We start from the raw sequence: 15,382 nt of genomic DNA on the forward strand, positions 1-15,382 counted from the left end.
GTCAGTGTTGGGATTATAAAGAAATGTTTGATTAAGCATTAATTAAAAGATATGCATGATTTAGTGACTGCACACAGTTTAAGTTAACTACAGCTATAATGTGCCGTGCATTCAGAGCACAGAATGCCAGCTTTTATTTAAACAGCAACTTGTGTTACTGAGAGCTAATCTTGGAAGCCAAGTAACACTAGTGTTATAAACTAATCTGTTTAAATCTGTGTAATCTGAACATGCTTATGGGACTCAGTTTAATGTCCTACATGAGAAATACTGAGCTAATGAACACTATTCCCCAGTAGTTGTTTCTAAGTCACTTTTAAATAAATAAAACAAGGGGAAGTATTTTGAGATAAAACAAATACCTTGTCTTTATGGTAGGTAAAAAGGAAAACAATGAATGAGAAATTATTCCAGTATAGAGAACTGAATAGCCAAGCCTTCTTGATCAGATTTCAAAAGGGCTGGCAGCTGAAAGTTCCCTTGAGTTAGTTGCAATGTACATGGAGTATGTAAAAAAAAACTTATCATGGATTCCTAATTAAATCTAGATATCTGTAATCATTGTAGAAGTAAAGCATAAAACAGTATGCACATTGAGAATTTTGAACAGTGTTTATGGCAACTAGGGAGAAATAGTAAAATAATGGGACCCTGTAATGGCTGTGTGTGGGGGGGGGGGGCTGCATGGGTGGGGCTCTGGGCCCCCTGCAAAAAATCCTGCGGGCTCCCTTGCTCAGAGGTATATACAAAAAAGAAAGAAGAGTGAAATATATTAAGAAATGCAGATTGCAAATAACTATGCTACAGAAGACACATTTGGAATGAACTGAGCATGTGAATTTGATAAAGATTTCAAGATGGTTATTCAGCAAAATATGTGGGACAAAGGAAAAGGGGAGTATTGATATTAATTGCTAGAGGAGCTCCAATAGTGACAGAAGAGGGGAAAATATAATAATGGTAGATTTGTAGTAGTAAGGGGCGACTGGCAAGGAGGATTATGCTGGTGTGTATTTATATTCCACCTAAAACCACTACAATGGAGCTTAAGAAAATTCTGGGAGACATAGCTTTCAGCAGGGAATATTATTTATAGGAGGGGAGTGGAATTTGTTTTGCAACAGTGAGGAGGTATCTGAGGGCCTAGAAGAGAAAATATAGCAATAGAGGGTAGATTTTTGAAGAAATTTATAAAATATTTGGTATGGAAAATGTGAATTCAGTAGTAGAAGCTCATACAGAATTTATATATTATTCCTCAAGGTACAAAAACTGGGCTAGGCTAGACAGAAATGATATTTCAAGGGAACATGGTATTTAATATCCGAAAAAGGAGTAACAATACAAAAAAACAATTACAAATGGAGCACTCCATGTGTACCTTAGCACAATTTATTAAACAATAAACTTAGCGCTTTCATCCATATATCCACAGACTTCTTCAGAAATAATAATTTCAACCATCACCAATAAATATATATATATATATATATATATATATATATACATATATATAAATTCTTACACCAATCAACAAACAGATTGTTGTAAGAATGTATACATATTGGTGGTGTCTGAAGGTGCCTAAAGAGAATCAAGACCCTATCATCCAGGCAGTCAGTTTAAATTGATTGATGTCAGAGTATATCAAATATCCCATGATCTTGTGTGAGCAGATCCACTCTGTGAGGAAGATTGTGGTAACTGTCCCAGGCCATTTCCAAAAGAAGGGAGGACCATGGTTACCAGGGCCAGAAGGTAGTCACCACAATGATCTTGAGGAATTCCTTCTGAATCTTCAGAAATACCCTGAATAAGATGTGAATTCAGTGGTAAGAGCTCAGAGAGAATTTACATATTATTCCCCAATGAAAAGTGTGGAAAGCATCCAAGACCATTCCTGTCCAAGGAAAAGAAAAGGCATATGTCTTCCAGACCTGGTTGCATAGAATCCTGGAAGAGAATCTTGACAGTTGATTGTTCTGAGAGGAGGCAAAGAGATCAAATTGAGGAACTCCTCACAGATGGATCAAATCTTGGAAACCCCCCTGATATTGTTTCCATTCATGAGGGTCTGCCTCAGTCTTGCTAAGCTTGTCTGCCATGCGATTTTGATCTGATAGAATGTATGATGCCTGTAGCATGAAATTATGCTGTGAAGCCATATCTCAAGCTAACATGGCTAGTCTGCAAAGGGGTACAACCTGGATCACCCTTGCTTGTTAATGTACCATATGACTGTGGAATTGTCTGTAATCACTGGAACAGTTCCTGGGGATCAAAGATGGTTCAGAGAGTGGAGTGCATTGATCATGGCAAGAATCTCCTTGATATTTATATGCTTACATATGTCCTTGGTGTCCCACAACCCCTGCAGTATTATCTTGCTTAAAACTGCTCCCAAAGCAAATTCTGAAGCGTCTGTGGTGACTGACTGCTTTGGAGCAGGGGAGAGAAGGAGAGACCTGGATATAAGTATAGCTGTTGTCCCCACCAAAAGATTATTATTCTTCTGACAAACACCTGCACTGGGATTTAAAAAGAAAAAGGGTGTTGATGCTGGGACCAAAGAGATTTCAGATATCTTAAGCTCCTGCAGCAGTACTCAATATAATGAACATCAGGATAATAGTCATACTGACTAGGGGACTAGCTTTGATTTTTTGACGCTCTACCTTTCTTTTTAGAGCCTCCTTGTCATTGCTTTTTAAACTCCTGTTTGATGGCTCTTTGCTGATTTAGTTGCTTATTGAAAAAGGAAGATGAGGAAAAGGGAAATGTTTATTTGCTTTAAAAAAAAAGAGGGCTGAAAATTTTGAGTCACTCCCTGAATCAACTTTCCCCTTTCATCACACTTTTTGAGCACCACATCTGTAGAAAAGCCAAACAGAACTTCCTTGTTAAACTGAGAATTAAAAAAAAGAAGTTATGTCTTACCATAAAGTTCCATATGTGTTGTTGATCTTTATTCATTCATTACTTGTGGGATTCAGAACCAATCTTCGGTTCTGACTCAGCCGTTTACCAAGCCCATGTTGGGCAGAAAACTCTAGAGTTAAGCTTTACCCATAGTGCCCTTCTCCATATTACCTCATATTGAGTTTGCCCAGAAGACAGGACAGTTTAGAGAAAGGAAAGAGGAGGCTTTCTCTAAGCAAGTACCTTACCAGGAGTAGAAGGACCATAACTGAACCTCCAAGAGCCCTTGGAGGGGGATGGAGGGGGGTTATTTAATGAATGATTGAAGAACAACAACACAGATGGAACGTTATGGTAAGACACAACTTTTTTATCTGATGTTGTTAATCTTCATTCATTCCTTTCATGTGGGATAGAGTCCCTAGCTACCTGTTTCCTGGGAGGCCCTAAGGAAGAATATTCCTGAGTACCATTGTGCCAAAGGAAGCTCTTCCCCTAGAAATCATATCCAATTTATAATGCATAATAAATGTATGAGGAGAGGCCCATGTTGCTGCTGCACAAATGTCATCCATAGAAGGCCTGGAATGGAAGGCTACAGAAGTTGAAACCGACCTTGTTGAGTGTGCTTTAATTCTTGCAGGAAAAACAATCTTATTTTCATAGTATATGTAGGTAATGCAATCTCTAAGCCATTTGGATAGGGTAACTTTAAATACTGCTTTCCCCATCTTAGGACCAGAATAGGCAATAAATAGTTGGTCATATTTTCTGAAAGACTTTTGTCTTGTCAAGGTAAAAATGTAGTTGTCTGTGAATGTCAAGCAAATACAAGGTATACTCCCCTTTATTAGAGAATTTTGGGAAGAATGCAGGCAGGTCTAGAGTTTCTTTAATAGCTAGACCAGAAATCACTTTCAGGAGAAAAGAAGGGTTTGTTCATAAGGATACCCTATCCTTGTGAAAAATCAAATATGGATGCTTCATACTCAAAGCTTGTAATTCCGATATACATCTGGCGGATGCAATAGTGACCATGGCACAAGGTTTTCCAGGACAAGAATTTCAGATCACATGTAGCTGCAGATTCAAAGGGGGAACTGGTTAAAGATTGTTAAGACCATTGTTGAGTCCCATGGTTCAATTGGTTGCTTTTAAAGGGGACTTGATATGCAGAACTCCCTTTCAGAAGACACAGTCTTTGAGAAATTAGTGAATTATGAAGAAAGCCATTATGGTAGTTGGATATCGCAGACAGATGGACTTGAATAGAAGAAGCTGCAGCTCCAGACTCAAGCTGAGTAGATAAATAGTCCATAACAATACGTATTTGTGCCAAGAAAGGGTCAGTATCTCTTATCCCTGTACCAGAGAGAAAATCGCTTCCATTTACTAAGGTAAAGCCATCTGGTGGATGGTTTATGTGAAGCCAAAAGAATATGATGAACTGGAGAGGATAGGTTACTTTGCCTGGCAATCAGCAGAAGTGGAGAAACCAAACTGTTAGCTTAAGACTGGATACATTTGGGTGAATCAAGCCCTGTGGATGTCTTATCAAGCCAGGGATTGGATCCAGAACCCAGGGTTGACAAATTAGATGAAGCCATAAAATGGGGAAGCAAATTTGATGAGGACAGTAAGGAGCAATGAGCATCACTTCACTTTTCAATCGAAGAGCCTTCTTCATGAATTGTGGTATCAGGTGTAGAGGAGGATAAGCATAGAGAAGATCTTCAGACCAATCATGTAGGAGACCGGTCCCTTGGTGACTCCCCCTGCGGGGGGAATTGGGCAAAATAGCTGCTGCATTTGTGATTTGTGGGGGAGGCAAATAGATTGCAGCAAGGCTGATCCCAGTGACTGAAAATCTCTGCTGCCACTTTTGGTTTGAGGGACCACTCGTGATGCAAGAGAATGCATCTGCTCAACTTGTCTGCAATCACACTGGAATCCCTGGGAATGTGCATTGCTACAAGAAAGCGATTGGAAGCTATCGCCCATTGCCAGACTCTCATGGCTTTTCAATATAAAGCGTAGGATCTGGCTCCCCCCTGTTTGTTTATGTACCAGACTACTGACATGTTGTCTGACTGAATGGCAATTGTTCTCGAAGGGAGGACAAAATGGAATGCTTGCAACATGAGAAGCACTGACCTCAGTTCCAGAACACTGATATGCAAATTGGCCTCCAGGGGTGACCAAGTGCCTTGGACTGTCTGCCCCTGATAATTGCCCCCCCTCCACCCAATTAGTGAGGCATATGTGGTCACTATGGCTAAGGGTAGAGCGGAGGAGAATGGGCTACTCCATAGGTTTTGATCTGGCTTCAGCCACCAGAGAAGGTCTTGTCTGCAATGATTGGTTATTCTGATCCTGTAAGACATAGGAATATCTAAAGGGACCATTGAGGTATTAACAACTGTTGAAGGAGTCTCATGTGAAGTCTCGCTAATGGGACCATCGTGCTGGAAGCTGCCATAGATCCCAGAAGTTGTAGAATCACTCTTGCTGGAACCTTGGTGTGGTTCAGAATTGGTTGGAGTCGAAGTCTCAGTCTTTATAATCTGTGGGAGGGAAGAAATACCCGACAGATCCATGTATCAAATTCTGCACCTATAAACTGCAGCCTTTGGGATGGTGCAAGTTTGCAATCCAGGTGCATCAAAAGTTTTTGTGTTTGTTGTACGATGAGCAGTAGTTGATGCTTGGTTGTGGTGGTAAGGAGCCAATCATCCAAATATGGAAACACCCAGAATCATACCTCTCAACCTGGAAACATCAAAAATCTGGACAAGGCCCGTGAAAAATAGGTACAAATCTGTACAATGATTAGCATAAAGTTTGCATACATAATTACATAACCCTGCCCACTCCAGTGGAATTGTGGGATACCAGCTTTCAAACGCAAACTAAAGGACAACCAAAATATGGGACCAGAGTCCCCCTGCAGCCATTCCAATGTTCCACTACCTAGTTTCCACCATTTACAACACACTTGTTAGACTTAGATCACATTTTAAATTTATTGTTTGAACATTTTTCCAGTAGGCAATGAAACAAAATGCATGCACCAATAATGACAAAACTGCCCAATTCATAACATTTCCATCATAAAAGTCTACTTACACACACACTTTCCTCATCTCTCTCAGCAGCTAAGCTCAAAGTTCCTGTTCTCATCTCTCTCAGCACTGGACGGTATTTATCTATCCAAACTTTTCAACAGCAAATAAATACATTAAAATATCAATCAACTATATTTATCAAAATAATATCAAACAAATTATAAAAGAAATCCAACTAAAAGTGGAAAAATCTTTCATGTCCTACTGAGAAATTCAGGATCATTCTGCTCCCCAACTACAGTTATAATCTTAGTAGCAAAGGCCACAGTGGTACTATCAAATCAAAGCATAACTAATTAATTTTTCTTAGACTTTACAAAAGGAAGCTATGATGCAACAAATGATACACTTTTGAAAACTATTTGGGATACCACCCTCAATGACCCAAATAAATATGTTCAGGATTTAAATGAGGTTGTTTAGCACTGATCACAATGGATCAATTTTAGGCACAGCTCAGGTGAATGCAATCACATCAGTTACAAAGGCAAGTAAAATTAGATAGTAATATTGCACATAGAATAAATCAGAAAGTAATGGACACACTTTCAACAACCATAAGAATATATAAATTATACAATATATACATCGTACTTCCCAAAAAGTTGAAGCCAATGAATCTTACATTCACCTCCCAACAAGAAAGGGACTAGCTTGCATTTACAAATTAGAATAAGGCCAGTAAGCCCTACATTCCTATTACCTACTACTTCTGCAGCTTAAAACAATAAACTATTCAGAAAATTAGTTATGAATTTAGCCAACGTTGACTGTAAGTGACAGGAAGAGAGTAATTTGTATTACAATCTGGTTACAATTAACTGTTTACATAATATAGTTAAGTCATAAAAAACACTTAAAAAAAGTCCACGACAATGTCTCTATAGCTTCCAGTACCTCAGCTTTTCACAAATTTGCACTTGTAAGTAAACTGATTGCTGTGAACATTTTCCTTTTTTTTTCATGCAACATCACTTCAGCGGTTTTACGTAAGTTGTACATTATAGTAATGATTAGCTTGCTGATGTAACCCCAGCCTATTGTGGGACTATGCAGCAAAGTATAGTGAGAAAAAGTAGGAACTGATCAAGGAATCACTCTAGCATACAGAAGTGACTGCATTTGCAGGTTACTGACAACAGAGAACTAGCTTATCAAAGAAAGGGAAAATGTACGATAAAATGAATGTAAGAAAGGCAAAGGCACAGAAGGACCAAGTTAGAAAATTTCTAGTTAACCAGCCTTGCTGGTCAGTGTTTTAAATTACTGCCATGCAAAAATGATCTACAAAGAATAAGAATAACATTAATAAGTAAAAAAATATACTGAAAAACATAGCAAGGGTCTAATAAAAATGTTCTCTTAGCATTTTCTAGCTGAAGTCAGAAGGACTAGCCACTTTTCCCTCTTTTAAGTAAAAACAGTGAACCTAAATGCAGTAAACACTTAAATTAGAAGCAAAGTGCTGACACAGAGTATAGGCACATGAAATCTAGGACTAGCTCATAGTACATGAGATGAGCACCCAACTACACGTCAGGTAACCTATGCTCAGGAAAGATCCCACAACAGAGACAGATCTAATAAGGAATGGGGGCAGCTAAGTTCAAAGTTCCTTGTCTTGTCATCTTTCTCAGCAGCTAAGTCGAAAGTTCCTTGTCTCATCTCTCAGCAGCTAAGTTCCTTGTCCCACACACTTTCCTTGTCTCACACACACACACACACACACACACACACACACACACACACACACACACTTACACACTTTCCTCGTCTCTCTCAGCAGCTAAGTTCATTTGCTACACACAAGTTCCATTGCTTGTCTTACCCAGCTCCATTTTCTCGCTCGCGGCAGCTTATTCCCAGCTCATCTCACTTGCGGCAGCTCATTCCCAGCTGGCAGCAAAATTCCACCTTTCCCAGCTTGTTTCTCTTCTTCCATTCTCACTTGTGGCAGCTAGGCACCAGAAATACACACAGGCACATTATTGTTTGATCTAGCTGAGCTAAATTCCGACAGGTTAGCAGGCCGTTTCACAGAGCTGACATCATCGCACACGCGATGACGTCAGCTCAAAAAGCAAGGGGGGCAGATTTAAAAAAAAAACAGCCTGGGAAATCGGAAATGAGGGTGTGCCACTCGGGAATCGTGGCACCCCATGTTTTGGACCCCAAAAACTCGGTAAAAACCAAGTAATTTGGGACGGTTGGGAGGTCTGCCCAGAATCCTCACAGTCTCAAGTCAGCTGTCACCACTGCCATGCAATTGGTAAACACTCTAGGGGTTGTAGAGAGACCAAAGAGCAGTGCTCAGGATTGGTAATGTTTGGCTCCCAGCCAGAAGAGGAGAAATCTTCTGGAGCATTTGTCCATTTTTATGTGGTAAGAGGCATCGTGAAGATCTATAGAACACATCCAATCATCTTTTCCCAAAAAAGGGAGTATCGACTGCACTGTGACTATCCGGAACTTTACTTGTTTGACAAATTTGTTTAGGTTGCTGAGGTCTAAAATGGGCCTCCATCCCCTGTTTGTTTTGGTACTAAAAAGAATCTTGAGTAAAACCCAGATTTTTGTTTGTCTGGGGGGACTACTTGGATGACTCTTTTTTTAAGCAGCTTTTGAATTTCTATTGCTGCAAATTCCCTTTGACTGGGTGGAACATAGGGAATATGCCTGGTTGGCTTTGTTTTGAAATGAAGGGAATGTGATATCCTCTGGTTATTACCATCTGCACCCAAGAATCCGTAGTTATCTCTTGCCAGGCAAAGTCGTGCAGAGAGAAATGACCCCCAACTGCCTCCAGAGGCAAGCAATCGGGCCGCTCTTCAGCAGCACTGATAGGGCTGTCCAGAAAAAATCTCTGGATCCCTGGTTATGTGGAACCCCTCTGCCCCTAAAGGGACATCTTCCAGAGCGGCCTGATTGCTTGCCTCTGGAGGCAGTTGGGGGTCATTTCTCTCTGCACGACTTTGCCTGGCAAGAGATAATTACGGATTCTTGGGTGCAGATGGTGCCTGTGAACTTAGGGTGGATAGAACTCCCAAACCTTTTACAGCAGACCCAACTTATTGAGGCATTTAAAATACTCAAACACCCTGATAAATCTCCTGCACTTAAGAACTTAGTCATACCATATGCCAATCTTAACAGTCTTCGCTCCTCTAACAGGCCACTCTTGAAAATGATTCAATCCTTCAACTCAGGTGGTGATGCTCTATTTACAAATATCATTGGAAAAGTATGGAACTCCCTTCCTCTTAGTATTATCACCACTACCTGTCTATCCCACTTCAAAAAAAATCTACTCCACCACTTCCAGTCGCACTGGCTATGCCAATGCTCATTTCCTGATTAACTCCTACCTAGGATCCTAAGGCTCTTCTCTACTCTCTCTAACTTAAATCCTCTTTTATTATTCCTGTAACAAAAAATCTCATGATAGACCATTATCTGTGTTTACTAGTTCTTTTACAGGACTAGTTTTTTACCATTATCCTATGACTGTTGTTTTTAGTATGTGTGTTAAAGTATGCTGCTTATATTACTTATACTAGTAATTTTCCTCCCTTATTTGTAGAACACTATGACATGTATCTGTAACTATCCACAAACTGGTATGTATGTAACTCACATTTGTTTTTTCTGATGTTGGAGCTTTTCTCCCCGGGCCTCCGCTGAAAATGGACATGTATCCAGTTGGATTTTCCCGGTAAACAAATGTAAAATAAATAAAATAAATAAATTTGAATTACCCCCTTTGCACTGGGAGGGGGAATTTGGCCCCGTGGGTCATGGAAAGGCCCTTGGGATTTTTGGTTCTGTATTTTTCCACTCCTGTGATTCCTAGAGTAGGGTCTCTGAGGATTAGAGAAATGGACACCTACAGCAGACAGGGTCTTAGCATCCTTTTCACATCTGGCCAGAGTATCCTTAACCTTAGAGCCAAACAGGGATGAAGCCTCTATGTGGGCATTAAGGAAGGAAGACTTGAAAAGATCTGTGAAACCACAAAGTTGCATCCAGGCGTGGCATCTAGCCATGACTCCAGCGCCTGCAGCTCTTGCCACCCCTTCAGTTGAGTGTGAAATCAACCTCATGGATGAACTGGAAATGGACTTCAGGGTAGCGAGTTGTGAGGCAACCTTATCTTGTACCTCATCAGACACTGCTCCTGCAAGTGTTTCGGAAAGCTCTGAAAGTAAGTCTCTCTGAAAATGTGTGAAGTGTACCAAGTAGTTCATAGACCCGATTGCAAAGGTCGCTGAAGAAAAGACCCGCTTCCCTTTCCTGTATATCACCCGAGACTCCCGGTTCAGGGGATGGACAGTGGAGCTCTCCTCAGTGAGCTCTTTCTTTGTGGCTGCCACCACAACCATAGCATCAACAGGAAGACCTTTGGACCAATGCAGTTGATCTTCCGGTGGAGAGAGTATCTTATCTTACCTAAGTGGAATTGGCTCAATGGCAACAGGGTTCTTCCAAGCTTGCTGCACGATGTACTGAACAAGTTAATCTGCGGGGGTGGGGGGTCACCCAAGAGGCAGAGGGTCAGGCTCAGAAAGCCTGCAAGAATACGTTCTCCTTGGGGGAAGGAGTGCTGAACGTTAAGTTGCCCCGTTGTTTCAGTATTTTTAAGATATCTCCAAAGGAGACATCTTTGAGGGAGACCATGGGGACCCTTCCCCATCATAGTCCGTATGTTCAGTCAATTATTCCTCAGGGGAATCAACGTGTTTCCTCTTGCAAGCTTTCTTGCGAGGGACCTCCTCGTGGGAGGGTTGGGAGGGTGGCCTAATGGTTAAGGTGTTTGCCTTACAATCACAAGGTACAGGGTTTGAATCTCACAGGGGACAAATGGCTAGGCTTAAAATGGCTCGCAAGGGTAGTTAGCCTAGTACTAATCTATGAACCTATGAACCTATGAATGTCAGAGGAGGAACCTGCAGAAGGGGAACCTTGATGAAGGCTAACTTGAGGCTCCCAAACCCGATGTCCTATAGTAGTGAGAGGTGGTAGCTGTGGATCAGAAGCAGGCGAAGAGCATGTGTCCGACACCGATGGGTCCAACTGAGAAACTGCTGTGGCTAATGCTCTCTCCATTGCCTGGAAGGCCAGACCCCACAAGGAGGGATGGGAGCCTGGAACCGAAAAGGACAAACTCAGAACTGGGGTCACACCCCACCCTGAAGGGCCAGCCCCCAGAGAAGAAGCCTCCAGAAGAGACAGGGCTGCCAAGGCAGGCCAATCTCAGACCCAAGGATAGCCTGTTTTTACACAGGGTTCAGGCCAAAGAGAAGTCTCTGGCACCAAAGTGAGATCCACTATCAGTGCCCAAGCAGCTGGAACCGGGGTAGCGGTCAGTGCCAAAACTTCCAAAACCTGCAAAGAGGTTGCAGGAGGAAAATATTGTGGAGTCCTCGGAGCAGGGCCCTCGGCTCCAAATGGGAGGGAGGGTTTCTGAAGTGTATAAATGCTTCTGGCAATCAACAGCTGGTCTACCAGTCTCACTACATCTAACTCTGACAGGCTCTTACAGGAACGGGTAGATAACCCCAATGGTGAAACTGTTCAAGGAAAGGACTGTATTGCTGTCCAAAGAAAGGGTGCACTGATGGGGGATATCTGGTCCTGGGAAGAAATTCATCTCTCTGAGCCAAGGTCGAATGACCAATATGAAGTTCAGGGAGGGAAAAGACCCATTCAGGAGTGACTATTGTTGGCACAGAGAGATGTGTCAGAGCCGAGGCAGTTTTCGTAATGGTTGTCAGGGCAGAAGTCAGTGCAGTCATAGAGATCGGGGCAGACAATGTGGTCAGTTCCATGAGTAAAGTTAACGGTGCAGTCAAAGTGATCGAAACAGACAATTTGGTTGGAGCCTTGAAAGCAATGATCGGTATCGAGGTAATTGACAGCGCCAATGAAATCGTCTCTTTTGGAACCAAGATCGGAGCTGAGAATTTCGGCCTCGTAACCAATGACTCTTTATGTGATAACTTTGGAACCTTAGTCCTTGGTTCTGATAATTTCATCTCATGAGGAGAAGCAGGAAGGGACTTACTCCTCTTTTTATCATCTTTCTTCAGAAGGGGTGAAGCCTCCATCTCAGAGATCACCTCGACAAAGGGAGATTTTAATAAACCAGCAAGCATAAGTTTATTCCTGCATTCCACAATCATTCAGGAGCTGAAACTCTTACAAATATTACAAGGTGGTTTCTCCGATAAGCGAGAAACCCCTAAGCAGTATACACAGGTTGCATGATTGTCTATGTTTGGCATTTTTCTGTCACATTTGTCACATCTTTTAAATCTAGCAGTAGCTTTCTTTTCTGACATATTTTCCACAACAGTATAATAATTCCCAAACAGGAAATCATACAATCCAATAATAATAATAATAATAATAATTATAACAATAATCCACAAACAAGAAAAGCAACATAATCCTTTAAGTGTAAGAAGGAACATGAAAGAACAGAGGGTGTACCAACTATGGTATGGAAAGACTACCCAACCCGGGTAAGGGAAAAGTACCAATAATGGTACAAGACTTACCAACTGGGAGAAAGAAAGAGATAAAAGGTGAAAATAGGGCACTAGCAAAAGGGTTCAACAAAAACAATGACTAAGTATTGAAAAAGTCTTTTAAGAAAGAAATTCCTCAAAATTTATCGAAAAAATGAACACTTAGCTGAGAGGCTGTCTGGCACATCTTGTTTCATATGCGGCAAATGAGATCTGAGGTAATATGGCAAAGGGCACTATGGGTAAAGCTTAGCTTGAGAGTTTTCTGGCTGGCACGGGCTTGGAAAATGGCTGAGTCAGAACTGATGATCAGTTCTGAACCCTACATGTAAGGAATGAATGAAGATTAACAACATCAGATTATTAGTTTTTCCATCTTGAGGAAGGATTTAAGAATACAGCCAAACCAATATTCTCTTTATTGACCCAGAAGGAGCAGCTCTGGAGGAAGGATTTGCAGCATCCAAAGCACAATATAAAACATGCTTAATAACATGAGATGTAAAAGAGACATTCCAAGTTTTTTTTTTACCTTAGAAAAAGGTTAGCAATTAACATTTTAATGTTCTTAAAAGTAAAAACTTTAATAGAGGAGCTTATAGGTTCATAGGTTCATACTAGGCTATCTGCCCGAGGGCATTTATAACCCTAGCCCATAGTTTTGTGGCTTACGCCACCCCTTTAGCATGGGGAACTATACCCATTATTTTGCTGTGCCTCTGTTGAGCAGTGACACTGAGGTAATCCCTGGGGTATATCTGCGATCTCCCATCCATTGGTCAAGATTTCTCTTGAACAAGGCCAGCGAGGTGCTCTGCCTCACATATACCGGGATTTTATTCCACAGCATAGGGAGTCTTTGGGTGATGAATCTATCCCTCCAGCGCGTCCTATTAATAGCCGTGTCGAGGTTTAAGTCTCCCGCCCTTGTGGCTCTGACGGATCTAGATTTTTTGAGGTGAAGCATATTCATCAAATCTGGGTTTGACATGGCCTTGTATGTTAGGCAAAGGTCACCTCTGAGCAAGCGGTAAGCGACTGAATAGAGCTGGAGTTCTTTCAGTCGGGCAGCATAGGACAGATGTTTGAGACCCTTTATCCTTTTGGTGAGGAACTTTTGTGGCCTCTCCAGCTGCTGCAAGTGTCGGGTCAGATACATTCCGAATGGGGCATTGTACTCAATCCTTCACAGTTTAACATTCTGAAAGTTAAATTAGGAGAAAAATACAACTGCTTCCTCAACATGTCAAAAGTTTTCCCATCCTTGACAGAGGGGATGAGTTAGCAGAAGCAGTTTTTGATAGAGAAATTGCTACAAGATCTGCTTTAAGGTTGGAAAACAAATGTATGAGTCTGAGGTAATGTGTATAACATGCCAAACTTCCTGGGTACAGGAGGATGACTGGCAGGCAAACTAAAAGCAATGAGAAAAACATTCTGTAAAACAGGTGGAAGAGCTGTAGATTTAGCCATATCCAAATGTAACAAATCATAATATATTTTTTGGGCAATAGGATTCCATTCAACTTTCATTGAAAAACTCATTTATCTTAGACAGTGTCTCAAACATATAGTTCTTCAGGAAATAAATATGATATCATTCTTTCCTCTGAATCAGAATATTCATATTGAGAAGAAATTCATGAAGTGCAACAAATCCCCTACGTCTGCTCTTCTGTGTGAAAATCAAAATCAGAAACAGAGGAAACTATTTTTATTTTCTTGTCTGAACAAGTGGTAGGTAATGAAAAAGCAGTAATGACCGCCTTAGCAAACCCAGCAAATATTTCCTACCCTAGAAATAGAAACAGGAGAGGGCAAGATTTTCTCACTATGTTCACTTTTTTTATGGGAAACTTCCCAGAAGAAAAGTAAGGTGTAGAAAACAGTGGTGCGGCCAGTATTACTGTATGGTAAAGAAACCTGGGCATTAAAGGCACAGCAGATCAGAATGCTAGAAGTTATGGAAATGAAATGCCTGGGAAGAGTGGTAGGATGCACACTGTAGGACAGACAAAGAAATAAGGACATAAGAGCAGACACGAAAATAGCTCCAATTGCAGAAAAGATCAAAGAGAACAGATTACTGTGGTTCAGACACATGTGCACAAAAGCTAAAGACAATATGGTGAATAAGACTTGGGACAAACAGAAAGAAGCTAAGAAGAAACAAGGGTATCCACCAAAGAGGTGGATGTATTGTGTGAGAGAAGAACTGCAACAGTGAGACGTAAGTGTCGAAGAAGGAGTGTACCATTGAATTGAGAGAAATGGCAGTGGTTAACATGACACCCCAACTTCATGTAGAAAATAGGAAGAAGGAGGATGATGATGATTCCTGGAAGAAGACTAATTCATAGGCATATTCCATCCCATATTCAGGTTCCCTATTCCACCTGAGTGAAAAACATTCATCTTCCACTTACCCTGAAACAAACAAGAGGGATTCTCCCTTGCCCTCCAAAGGCACCCTTGCAGCCACAGAGGACATGGCTATCCTCCAGTCCATGGTGTATGTAGTTATAACACCAGTGGAACCAGGGAGGAAAAAGATGAGAGGTCTGAGATCAGCTAGCAAAGAAGGTACTGTAGGATCCTGCAAGGAATGCTGGGACAGATCAGAAGATGTAGACTCACCCATCCTGGGGTGGGGCAGATGCAGTACACCCCACTACAACAGCAGCACCTACTGGAGAATGAGACACACAAACCACAACATATAGGCAGGGAATTTGTACTTGCCTCGGCTAAGCCAAGTTTGAACAACAGTCTTTATTTCATATGTATAGGAGCATACATACATCACACAAA

At 41.3% G+C, this 15,382-nt stretch overlaps 1 protein-coding gene across 2 annotated transcripts in view; it reads right to left on the minus strand.

Moving 5' to 3' along the window:
- LAMC3 (laminin subunit gamma 3) overlaps positions 1–15,382 on the minus strand; it is a 4,228,426-nt gene that overhangs the window by 1,348,757 nt on the left and 2,864,287 nt on the right. The gene's annotated exons all lie outside the window — the stretch shown is intronic.

The sequence above is a fragment of the Protopterus annectens genome, chromosome 16.part0, assembly GCF_019279795.1.
Source record: "Protopterus annectens isolate FY-2018-M chromosome 16.part0, PAN1.0, whole genome shotgun sequence".
In the NCBI taxonomy this organism is placed as follows: Eukaryota; Metazoa; Chordata; order Ceratodontiformes; family Protopteridae; genus Protopterus; species Protopterus annectens.